The sequence below is a fragment of the Saccostrea cucullata genome, unplaced genomic scaffold (genome assembly GCF_032062105.1).
Source record: "Saccostrea cucullata isolate Sc308-1 unplaced genomic scaffold, CSIRO_AGI_Scuc_v1 ctg3380, whole genome shotgun sequence".
NCBI classification, from domain to species: domain Eukaryota; kingdom Metazoa; phylum Mollusca; class Bivalvia; order Ostreida; family Ostreidae; genus Saccostrea; species Saccostrea cuccullata.
The window spans coordinates 64,841-74,628 of NW_026937201.1; the positions used below are offsets into that span (position 1 = coordinate 64,841).

At 31.5% G+C, this 9,788-nt stretch overlaps 1 long non-coding RNA gene across 1 annotated transcript; it reads left to right on the forward strand.

The window, feature by feature from the left end:
* Nucleotides 1–8,001: 8,001 nt before the first annotated feature.
* On the forward strand, nt 8,002–9,586 carry LOC134247522 (uncharacterized). The gene is made up of 4 exons (XR_009987872.1): nt 8,002–8,061; nt 8,413–8,513; nt 8,799–8,882; nt 9,238–9,586. It is a non-coding gene; the product is annotated as an uncharacterized LOC134247522 (long non-coding RNA).
* The last annotated feature ends 202 nt before the right edge of the window (nt 9,587–9,788 follow it).

Consider the following 9,788-nt stretch of genomic DNA (forward strand, 5'->3'; position numbering starts at 1 on the left):
ATTGAAAAACAGCAAGTTTTCTCAATTGATATACCTAACAAATTCAAATAATTGTTGTCTTCTGTGTGAAGCGGTGATTAGAGCGTCTGCTCTAGAATGGAGAGGTAAGGAGTCGATTCCACTGTATGACATAGAGACTGGTCCATCGGATGAGGATATAAATCGAGGTCTGGTGTCGTAGAAGGTACTGGCACGCAAAAGATCCCTCGCAGCTCAGTAGCCCTGAGTGCTGAATATAGGTCAAAATTTGCAGCATTCCATCGCAAGTGGTGGCGTCTCCATAGGAGTGCAAAATCCTCGAGAGGGACGTTAAACAATAAACAAACAAACAAAACAAAGAATTGTGCCCCCCCTCCCCCCGCTTTCGGTATCTTTGTCGGGGTGCCGTGGTAAAAAATCATAGTATTTTTATAAAGGTATTGTCAGAAATAATACACATGAGTAAAATGACAGCCCTATTTTTTGCATATCAAAAGTAATGGTCAATTAAATTAATGTTGAACTTTTTGAACAGTTGGTCAAACTTTGAGATGAAGGTCCCGGGGTCAAAGTATATTTGGAAAGGTCTTGTTACAGGTAATGTACATGTGAAATATATGAACACCCCATCTCTATTTATTTAAAAGTCATGACCAAAGATGTCCTACAAAAATTTTATAGGAGGAGACTAGTCTTTCTTCCCCACTTTTAACATTGATTTATGAAAATTTCGTGTAAATTAAAGTTATTAAGACCTAGAATAGTAAATCCCCCCTAGTTCATGCAATTTATATATAGTAATCAGATCTAACCGTTTCGGGGGCTATTTGCACGTTCGAAAAATAAAGATGTAATATCTCTCTGATAAGAAAGAAAATCTTTCCCAGAAAAGTATCCCAAACAATTCAATGAATTGCCTTGCCAAAATCAAATAATGAGGACCATTTTATGGCCTACTCCTTCAAATCGTATTTATCATACTAATATCGATTTCTATTTTCTATTGTCAATATTTTTATTAATTACTTATAGTTTACCTAAAACATTTCTTTATAACGTGAAATTTGAGATATTCCTATCTCTCAACATATAAGTCATTAAATTGTTATAGAAATTTCAGACGCAGGAATTTAGAAGCAATTTCTTTTTTTTTTTCACTAAAAATATTTTGAAGAGCGCTATGGAAAAATAATTTGCATATATGATTGCTTTTGTTATACAATCACAGAAAACAATGTGATTTTCTGATTTAAAAAGCAACTCTTCATTCTGTTTTCTAAAGAGAATTTGGTGTATTACAGTAAACATTATTTTCATAATTATATAATTCATGTTTTCAATTCAATTGTAAGACAAAAAGTATCGATCTTTCTTCTTATTGCATCACATTTTCTTCGTATAATGACACGACGCAATATTCATTTTTGAAAAAAAGTAAGCAACGCTTGATACCTCAAACTATTTTCATTTGAGTATAATGCTATATTTTAGGATGGAAATCAATGATGGGAATTTAAAAACAAAACTGGTGAAATAGGGAGTAGAGGGATGTTTCACCTTCTATTCCACTATAATATATATCCAATTATTGTTCTGTCTATTTCTATCAAATTTTCCAATCCAATGTTAATACAAGTATATACTATTATAAAAAAATTTATTTTTGTAATGTTCTTCATTGTTGATTTTTTTTTATTGATTCTTAATTATCTTTAAAGATATTTTTACTTTACTGTTCTCGATTAAAGTTTAAAAAGTACATTCATTTTATGTAACATTTTCATCAGAAATGTAAGGTTGATTTTACAGGAGTTGTACAGCACGTACATGTACTATGATATTCTGAGCAATTATTACAAAGTCTGTTGAAATTAATTTTTTGAAAAAAGCTGAGGGACATTAATACAAAATATGTATCCGCTATTGCTACGCTTAGATAATCGCTTGCTGTGAATAGATAGAGCCGCTAAAGTTTCTACATTCGCCAGTACGTGTTTTCAACTTATTTCTCCACTATAATGTATTCACTTATTGATCCGTCTATTTCTTTCAGGTATTGCAATCTAGTGTCAATGTTTTCACTTATTAATACATTTATTACTGCAATAATTTTCATCGTAGAATTATAAATTCTAAATTATCTTTTAATATAATATTATATAATTGTTCTCGACTCAAGTTTTAAAAGGTACATTCATTTATCTAACTTTATCTTGAATGGATATATATTAGAGTGACTTACATCAGGAGTTGTTCACCACGTGTTATGCTATTCTGATTGACTATTACAAAAACTGTTCAATCTAATTTTTGAGGAACTGGGGGACATTGGTACTGAAAAAGGTATTAGCTTTTGTAACACTGCAATTATCTTTTGTTGCATTTAAACTTAGTGGTGTTACATGCTACATTTGCAGCATGTCTTCACAATTTTCATTTGTGACCTAGATTTGCTTGAGTAAGTCTCATGAATTGCTCGTCTTCATTGATAAAATTTTCTTTGGTTTTTCCTCCCAATATTTATTGTTGAAATTCATTCGTTAATACTTATTAGTGTTAGGTAAAATTATTCAGACCAACATAGAAAATGTCCCGTGGTTGATGCATTGTAAAGTAAACACATTTACCGTTAAAGGGTGCAATTTGCAGGTTTGAAAAAACCTAATGTTGTCATTTGTATATCCATAAGCCCCATTTTAATATATCCAGTTATTCATCCCTCTATTTCTATCAAGTATTCCAATCCAATGTTAAAGTATTCAGTTACTGATACATTTATTTCTGAAATGTTCTTTATTGTAGATTTTTTTGATTGATCCTATGTTATCCATAATAATCATGATCTGGCATTACTCTTTTCGATTCAAGTTTAAAAAGAACATTTATTGATCTATCTCTCATTTGAGATATAATTGAACGAACTAGCATAAGTTGTCTACTACCAAGTACTATGCTACTCTGACTAAATATACAAACAAATGTTGACACTATTTTTTCAGGTAACTGTGGTTGATACAAAATACACAACCTACTATTGATGAGCTTCCTTACCCTTTAGTTTAATCAAATATCTGATACTCCTATATGTCCTTGCGCTCTTGAATATACTAAAGCATCAATCTCCCTGATTAGGTCTTAGATGGACAATTTCAAACTTTATAAATTGCACGTCCCAAATTATAAAGTTGACCTCACAATAGATAATTCCTTATTTTTCTAATTAAAAAAAAACACAATTTTAGTGTTGACATATTAAGCTTTTAGCACTGCTAGGTTCAGTTAGACTACTGAAGAGATTTTCTGCATAAATTCTAATGGATGATTCTAGTTCCTCCTTCCCAATTTTATTAAAAAAGATAAGTTCGGCTAATTAAAGTAAATGAAATTACAACAGTTGTTTTTGAAAACCTTTACAAGAGAGAATTAAAATGACTTACATAACGTTTCATCCACTACCTCCTAAGAAATTATGACTGAATAACACAATATTGAACCCAGTATTTAAATAGCTGACAAATTGGGCGGAAGATAGCACGTACGTTTAGTTACGTTTTCTCACATTCTTTTGTTATGATATATGTGAGTCTGTCATTACGCCTTGAAGAATGTTACCTTGCTTTGCTGTAGTATCTCTCGAATAAACAAGATTCAAACTGTATAAATTACTAATCTTCATTGATGGAATTTATTCCACCCTGAATTATATAATACTAATCAATTAACAATACAACTTCTTAGTTAACACCATATATATATATATTTATCCCTGCCAGCTAATGCGAGTCTACAGGCAGGAAATCCTACTAAACCATTATAGGAGGAGACTGGTCTTTCCTTCCTACTTTTATTGTAAAATTGATTCAAAAATTTTTCGTATAAGCTTACATTATATAGACCTACCATAGAAAATGTCCCAGGTTAATGCAATGCATAGCATATATATATTTATCCCTGCCGGCTAATGCGAGTCTACAGGCAGGAAATCCTACTAAACCATTATAGGAGGAGACTGGTCTTTCCTTCCTACTTTTATTGTAAAATTGATTCAAAAATTTTTCGTATAAGCTTAAATTATTGAGACCTACCATAGAAAATGTCCCAGGTTAATGCAATGCATAGCATATATATATTTATCCCTGCCAGCTAATGCGAGTCTACAGGCAGGAAATCCTACTAAACCATTATAGGAGGAGACTGGTCTTTCCTTCCTACTTTTATTGTAAAATTGATTCAAAAAATTTTTCGTATAAGCTTAAATTATCGAGACCTACCATAGAAAATGTCCCAGGTTAATGCAATGCATAGTAAAAGCATCTCACTATTGAGGGTGTAATTTGCCCCGTTCGAAAAAAAAAACAAGAAAATATCTGATGTAGTGATTTGTCTTTCCTTAAGCCCCACTATGATATACCGGAATCCACCTATTGATCAGTCTATTTCTATCAAATATTCCAATCCAATGTTTATGTATTCAGTTATTAATGCATATAATTCTTAAGTGTTCTGTATTGTACATTTTTCGGATTGATTCTAAGTTATCTTTATTGATTATAATCTGATTTACTCTCCTGGATTCAAGTTTAAAAAGTACATTTATTCATCTAACTGTTACTTGAGATATATTCATGATATCTGAATGAACAAACATAACTTGTCCTCTACTATTTACTATGCTACTCTGACTAAATATACAAACAAATGTTGACACTATTTTTTCAGGTAACTGTGGTTGATACAAAATACACAACCTACTATTGATGAGCTTCCTTACCCTTTAGTTTTATCAAATATATGATACTCCTATATGTCCTATATATTCAGCAAAATATTTAAATGCGTATCATTGTGAAAACTTGAACAAGGGGGCGGGGCCTAATTTACAGGGAAATGTTTACTGTGACGTCACACAAAAATGGGTACATTTTGTATTCCTCATAATTAATTTTACCGTGTTTATGTGTGCAGGTTTGGCATGTTTAACATCGAGGTGGCTTATTAAATCGCCTTTTCGCAAGGGCATACACTTAACAGATGTTAGCCATTTTTTGAATATAAATAAAGGATATGTTCCTTAACTTGAAAATTGCTTCTGCTTTCTTTAATTCGAAAGTGTAACTTAATAAGGACATAAAATACTTGGTAAAGGTCATCCATATTTCGACATGAGCATATTTGCTTGAAATTTTAACTAATAAAATGCGAATTCTATATAAAGCAGTAACACTTTCTAGAAAGTACAAATTGTGCATAAACAACTGGTTCCTTAATTCTTAATTTCAACTAGAGTATGCCCTTGCAATTTTAAAATTTGTTTATGACCTCCATGCTGTATATACATACTATGCATATATCACGTGACTGTCCATTGATGGCACCAAACTTAATTCAGTACAGGGTGGGGTATACTATATTATTTCAATTAGCATTTAAGATATGTAATAATAAAACGGCTTTATAAAGATAAACTCAGTTTTAAAAAGTTCCCTTTTTTGCACGTCTAATTTCAATTGATTTCTTTATAGTAGGCCTTAACAGTGCTGCGCAGCTGACAAGAAAGAGCGGAAAACAGCACAGTGAGTTTAGTTATCTGGTGATTGTCATTGTGTCTTTTAGAATTTCACCATGGCTGTAGTAGTTCTCGAATATTTAAATGCGCATCATTGTGAAGTCTTGAACAAGGGGGCGGAGCCTAATTTACAGGGAAATGTTTACTGTGACGTCACACAAAAATGGGTACATTTTGTATTCCTCATAATTAATTTTACCGTGTTTATGTGTGCAGGTTTGGCATGTTTAACATCGAGGTGGCTTATTAAATCGCCTTTTCGCAAGGGCATACACTTTAAAACAGATGTTAGCCATTTTTTGAATATAAATAAAGGATATGTTCCTTAACTTGAAAATTGCTTCTGCTTTCTTTAATTCGAGAGTGTAACTTAATAAAGACATAGAATACTTGGTAAAGGTCAAACATATTTCGACATGAGCACATTTACTTGAAATTTTAACTAATAAAATGCGAATTCTATATAATTCAGCAGCACTTTCTAGAAAGTACAAAGTGTGCATAAACAATTGGTTCCTTAACTTTTAATTTCAACTAAAGTATGCCCTTGCAATATTTAGATTTGTTTATGACCACCATGCAGTATATACATACTATGCATTTATCACTCGACTGTCCATTGATGGGACCAAATTTAATTCAGTACAGAGTGGGGTATACTATATTATTTCAATTAGTATTTAAGGTATGTAATAATAAAACGGCTTTATAAAAATAAACTCAGTTTTAAAAAGTTTTCTTTTTTGCACGTCTAATTTCCATTGATTTCTTTATATTAGGCCTTAACAGTGCTGCGTAGCTGACAAGAAAGCGCGGAAAAAAGCACAGTGAGTTTAGTTATCTGATGATTGTCATTGTGCCTTTAGGAATTTCACCATGGCTTGCTGTAGTAGTTCTCGAATAAACAAGATTCAAATTTTATGAGGTACTAATCTTCATTATGAAATTCACTCCACAATTATTATAAACTTAATCTACTAATTAATTAACAATACAATATCTTAGTTAACACCATATGCAATTATCCGTGTCAGCTACTGTGAGTATTCAGGCAGGAAATCATACAAAACCATTATAGGAGGAGACTGGTATTCCCTCCCTACTTCTATACTAAATGTGATTCATAAATTGTTCGTGTAAGTTAAAATTATTGAGACCTACGATACAAATATTCCCGTGGTTGATGCAATGTATACTAAAAACATCTAACCATTTACACGTTCGAGAAAAAAAATCTGGTGTATTGATTTGTCTGGCGATTTTTTTTTGCCTTTAGCCCAACTATTATATATCCACTTATTGATCCGTCTATTTCTATCAAATATTCCAATACAATGTTAATGCATCCACTTATTATCAATATACTTATTTCTGAAATGTAATTTATTGTAGATTTTTTTTATTATTATTCTTTTATTATTATTAATTATCTTTCATAATTATAATCTGACTTTACTCTTATGGATGCAACTTTAAAACGTACAGTTATTTATCTACCTCTTACTTGAGATATATTCATATACTGTATATTATTATTATTTTTTTTAAATATTTTATTCAATAACAGAATAACAATAACTGTGGAGGTAATGCCTCATCAGAGGCCCTCGCATATATATTCTCATCTGGGGTGCCAGGAGCTCCCTGGATCGGATAGAAAAAAATAATTGTACATATCAAAGATAACAATTATGTGGTTTAATACAGTAAGGTAGAATAGAATACACAAAAAAGCATACATGACAGTTCACATTTTATGAGTACAAAAGAAATGTTTCATTCATATTTCGTAATTATTTAAGTACATTTCAAACTACAGCAGTTTTACAAAAAAAATTCATAGGGGGCATCAACGCATCAAGTCCAAAAAGTCCCCCTACGATTATACAGTATATATATTTACTGTATATTATTTGAATGAATTAAAATAAAGTGTCTTTGACCACGTACTATGCTACACCCATTTCTGAATTGTCTTTAACAATGGTTTTATCTTAATTAAGTCAACATTATCTTTCACAAGTTTAGATTTATACTTTTTTTGATGCCACTATTTAAAGTAAATGAAATCACAACAGTTGTTTTTGAAAACCTTCACATGAGAGAATTTAAAATGAATAATTACAACAATTTTTTTTCCACCGCGTACTAAGTGATTATGATTGAATAGCACAATATTTAGCCCAACGTTTTAAATAACTAACACATGTATGATCGCGCGGAAAAAACGCACGGTACACGTAGGTACGCTTTCTAACGCTTTTGATATAACATATATCTGATGTCTGACATTGCGCCTTGAAGAATTTTATTATGTTATGTTGTAGTAATTGTCGAATAAACAAGATTCAAATTTTATGCAAAACCTTTTATGTATTTTATGCATAGATCATGCGAGTAAGTAAGAATGATATATTTTACAACGCAATGATATTGCTATTTCAATTCTTTTTCAATAAGATTTCCTGGAGATGGACGGATGGGCAATAATGATGAAGTTCATTGCCCTACGTTAGGTAAGGAACATATATAGAGTTAGTTATATTCACATTGCAAAGGCATATCGTTGTTGAGAGAAAACTTTTTTTTAAAACATCAGAATTGATAGATAGACGGAGAATAATGGATGCAGTTGATGAGTGTAATTTGTCTGTGTAAAGTTCCCTGAAGCCTGTGATAAGAGATGAAATATCCTGACCCTTAGTCTAATGCGATATCAAAACTTGTAAGAAGTCATCAAATTTTATTTCGTATTCTCATTTTAAACCAGTCTTATCTGTCTTTTAAGGTGCTAAGTCTCTCATCTGATTTAGCAATGATGGGAGGTGGTCACGGAATATATCAATCACTTGACTTGTGTTTTGCAGCAACTGGATGGTGTTCTGGAGATGTGATAGGTCCTGGAATGTGTTCCAATAACACTGCAAAAGATTTGAAATATTGTGTCCAAAACTAACTTCGGACGTTTGTTTCTCATTTTTGTTTCACTTGTTAGTTCAAAATGTTCAATTGTAAGTCTTAACTGAAATAAAGTAGACGGGTATCGAGCGTTTTATCCATAATATTTTTGTGCATCAAAGAAATTGAGGCCATACCGACAATTTTCTTTATGCAAGTGCTAGATATAATACTTTTCAAGGTGTTATCTCTGATCATAACAACTTTGGAAAAATTCATATTTAATACAATTGATGGAGATTTAGGAAAATGAATATTTGATATTTTCATTGTTGTCATCGTTTCAGTCACTTAGAATACTCTCTATTTGCCTGAGTATCTCTTGCCGATGTACCCAACTGTAAAGCCAAAGATCTGTAGCATGATTATAATTTCCTAGGTAAGACTACAAAGAACACGCTGATGCAAGTGTAGTAGGGAAATGACATATTGGGACACGAAAGCGACTTAATCCAAAAAAACAGTGAGTTTTTTTTGTTTTGAAGTCTATTGAAGTTTTGGTTTTAGCTTTCTTAAGACTGACTCATTTCCAGATTAGTAAAATCAGTTATAAGAATTTATTATTTTTAGAGTAGATTTGTGTATATGTTTGGATGGACATATCATCTAAAATTAATCCAACATCATATATCTTGTAGATGGAATGATGAAATGATATTTCAGTGCTTCACTCTCACCCAGTCGCGTATTTCTTAATGAAGACCAGCTGTTATTTGGACTTTGGTTTTTTGTAGATTTAAAAAGATACAGCAATGGAAGAATGAGAAATCAACTGCCTCACAAGTTTCCATAATTTCCGGCTGGTAAGCGACACCATATATTGCAAGGCATATGCGAATGATGCAAAGTTAAAATATCTCATGTTATGAGTGAAGCTGTGAATTTAATCTCAACCTTATTGGGTTGTGAGTCAACATCAAATACTAGTAGTAATGATGTCATGATATTTTCCTATCTTATCTCGAAGAAATCGGTTGAAAGGTTTGGAATCTCTGGAAAAAATGAGCGTTAGTTGTAGTGGTCTTCCAAAATATGATTCCCTTCTTTTTGTTTTCAATTTTCCTTAGATCTGACATTTCATTGTTAAACATGTTAAATATATGAAGATTTCTGCACTCTTATATGTGTGTATTATTTATTATTATTTATTAGAAAGTATTATTATTATCATTTCAGTTTTACCAAGCTGCATGACTAAATGATCTGAAATCATGGTTAAAGGGAGATAATGCATATTTTCTGCAAAACGTAGATGGATGAGGAACTGAACATTGATCTCTAGTGG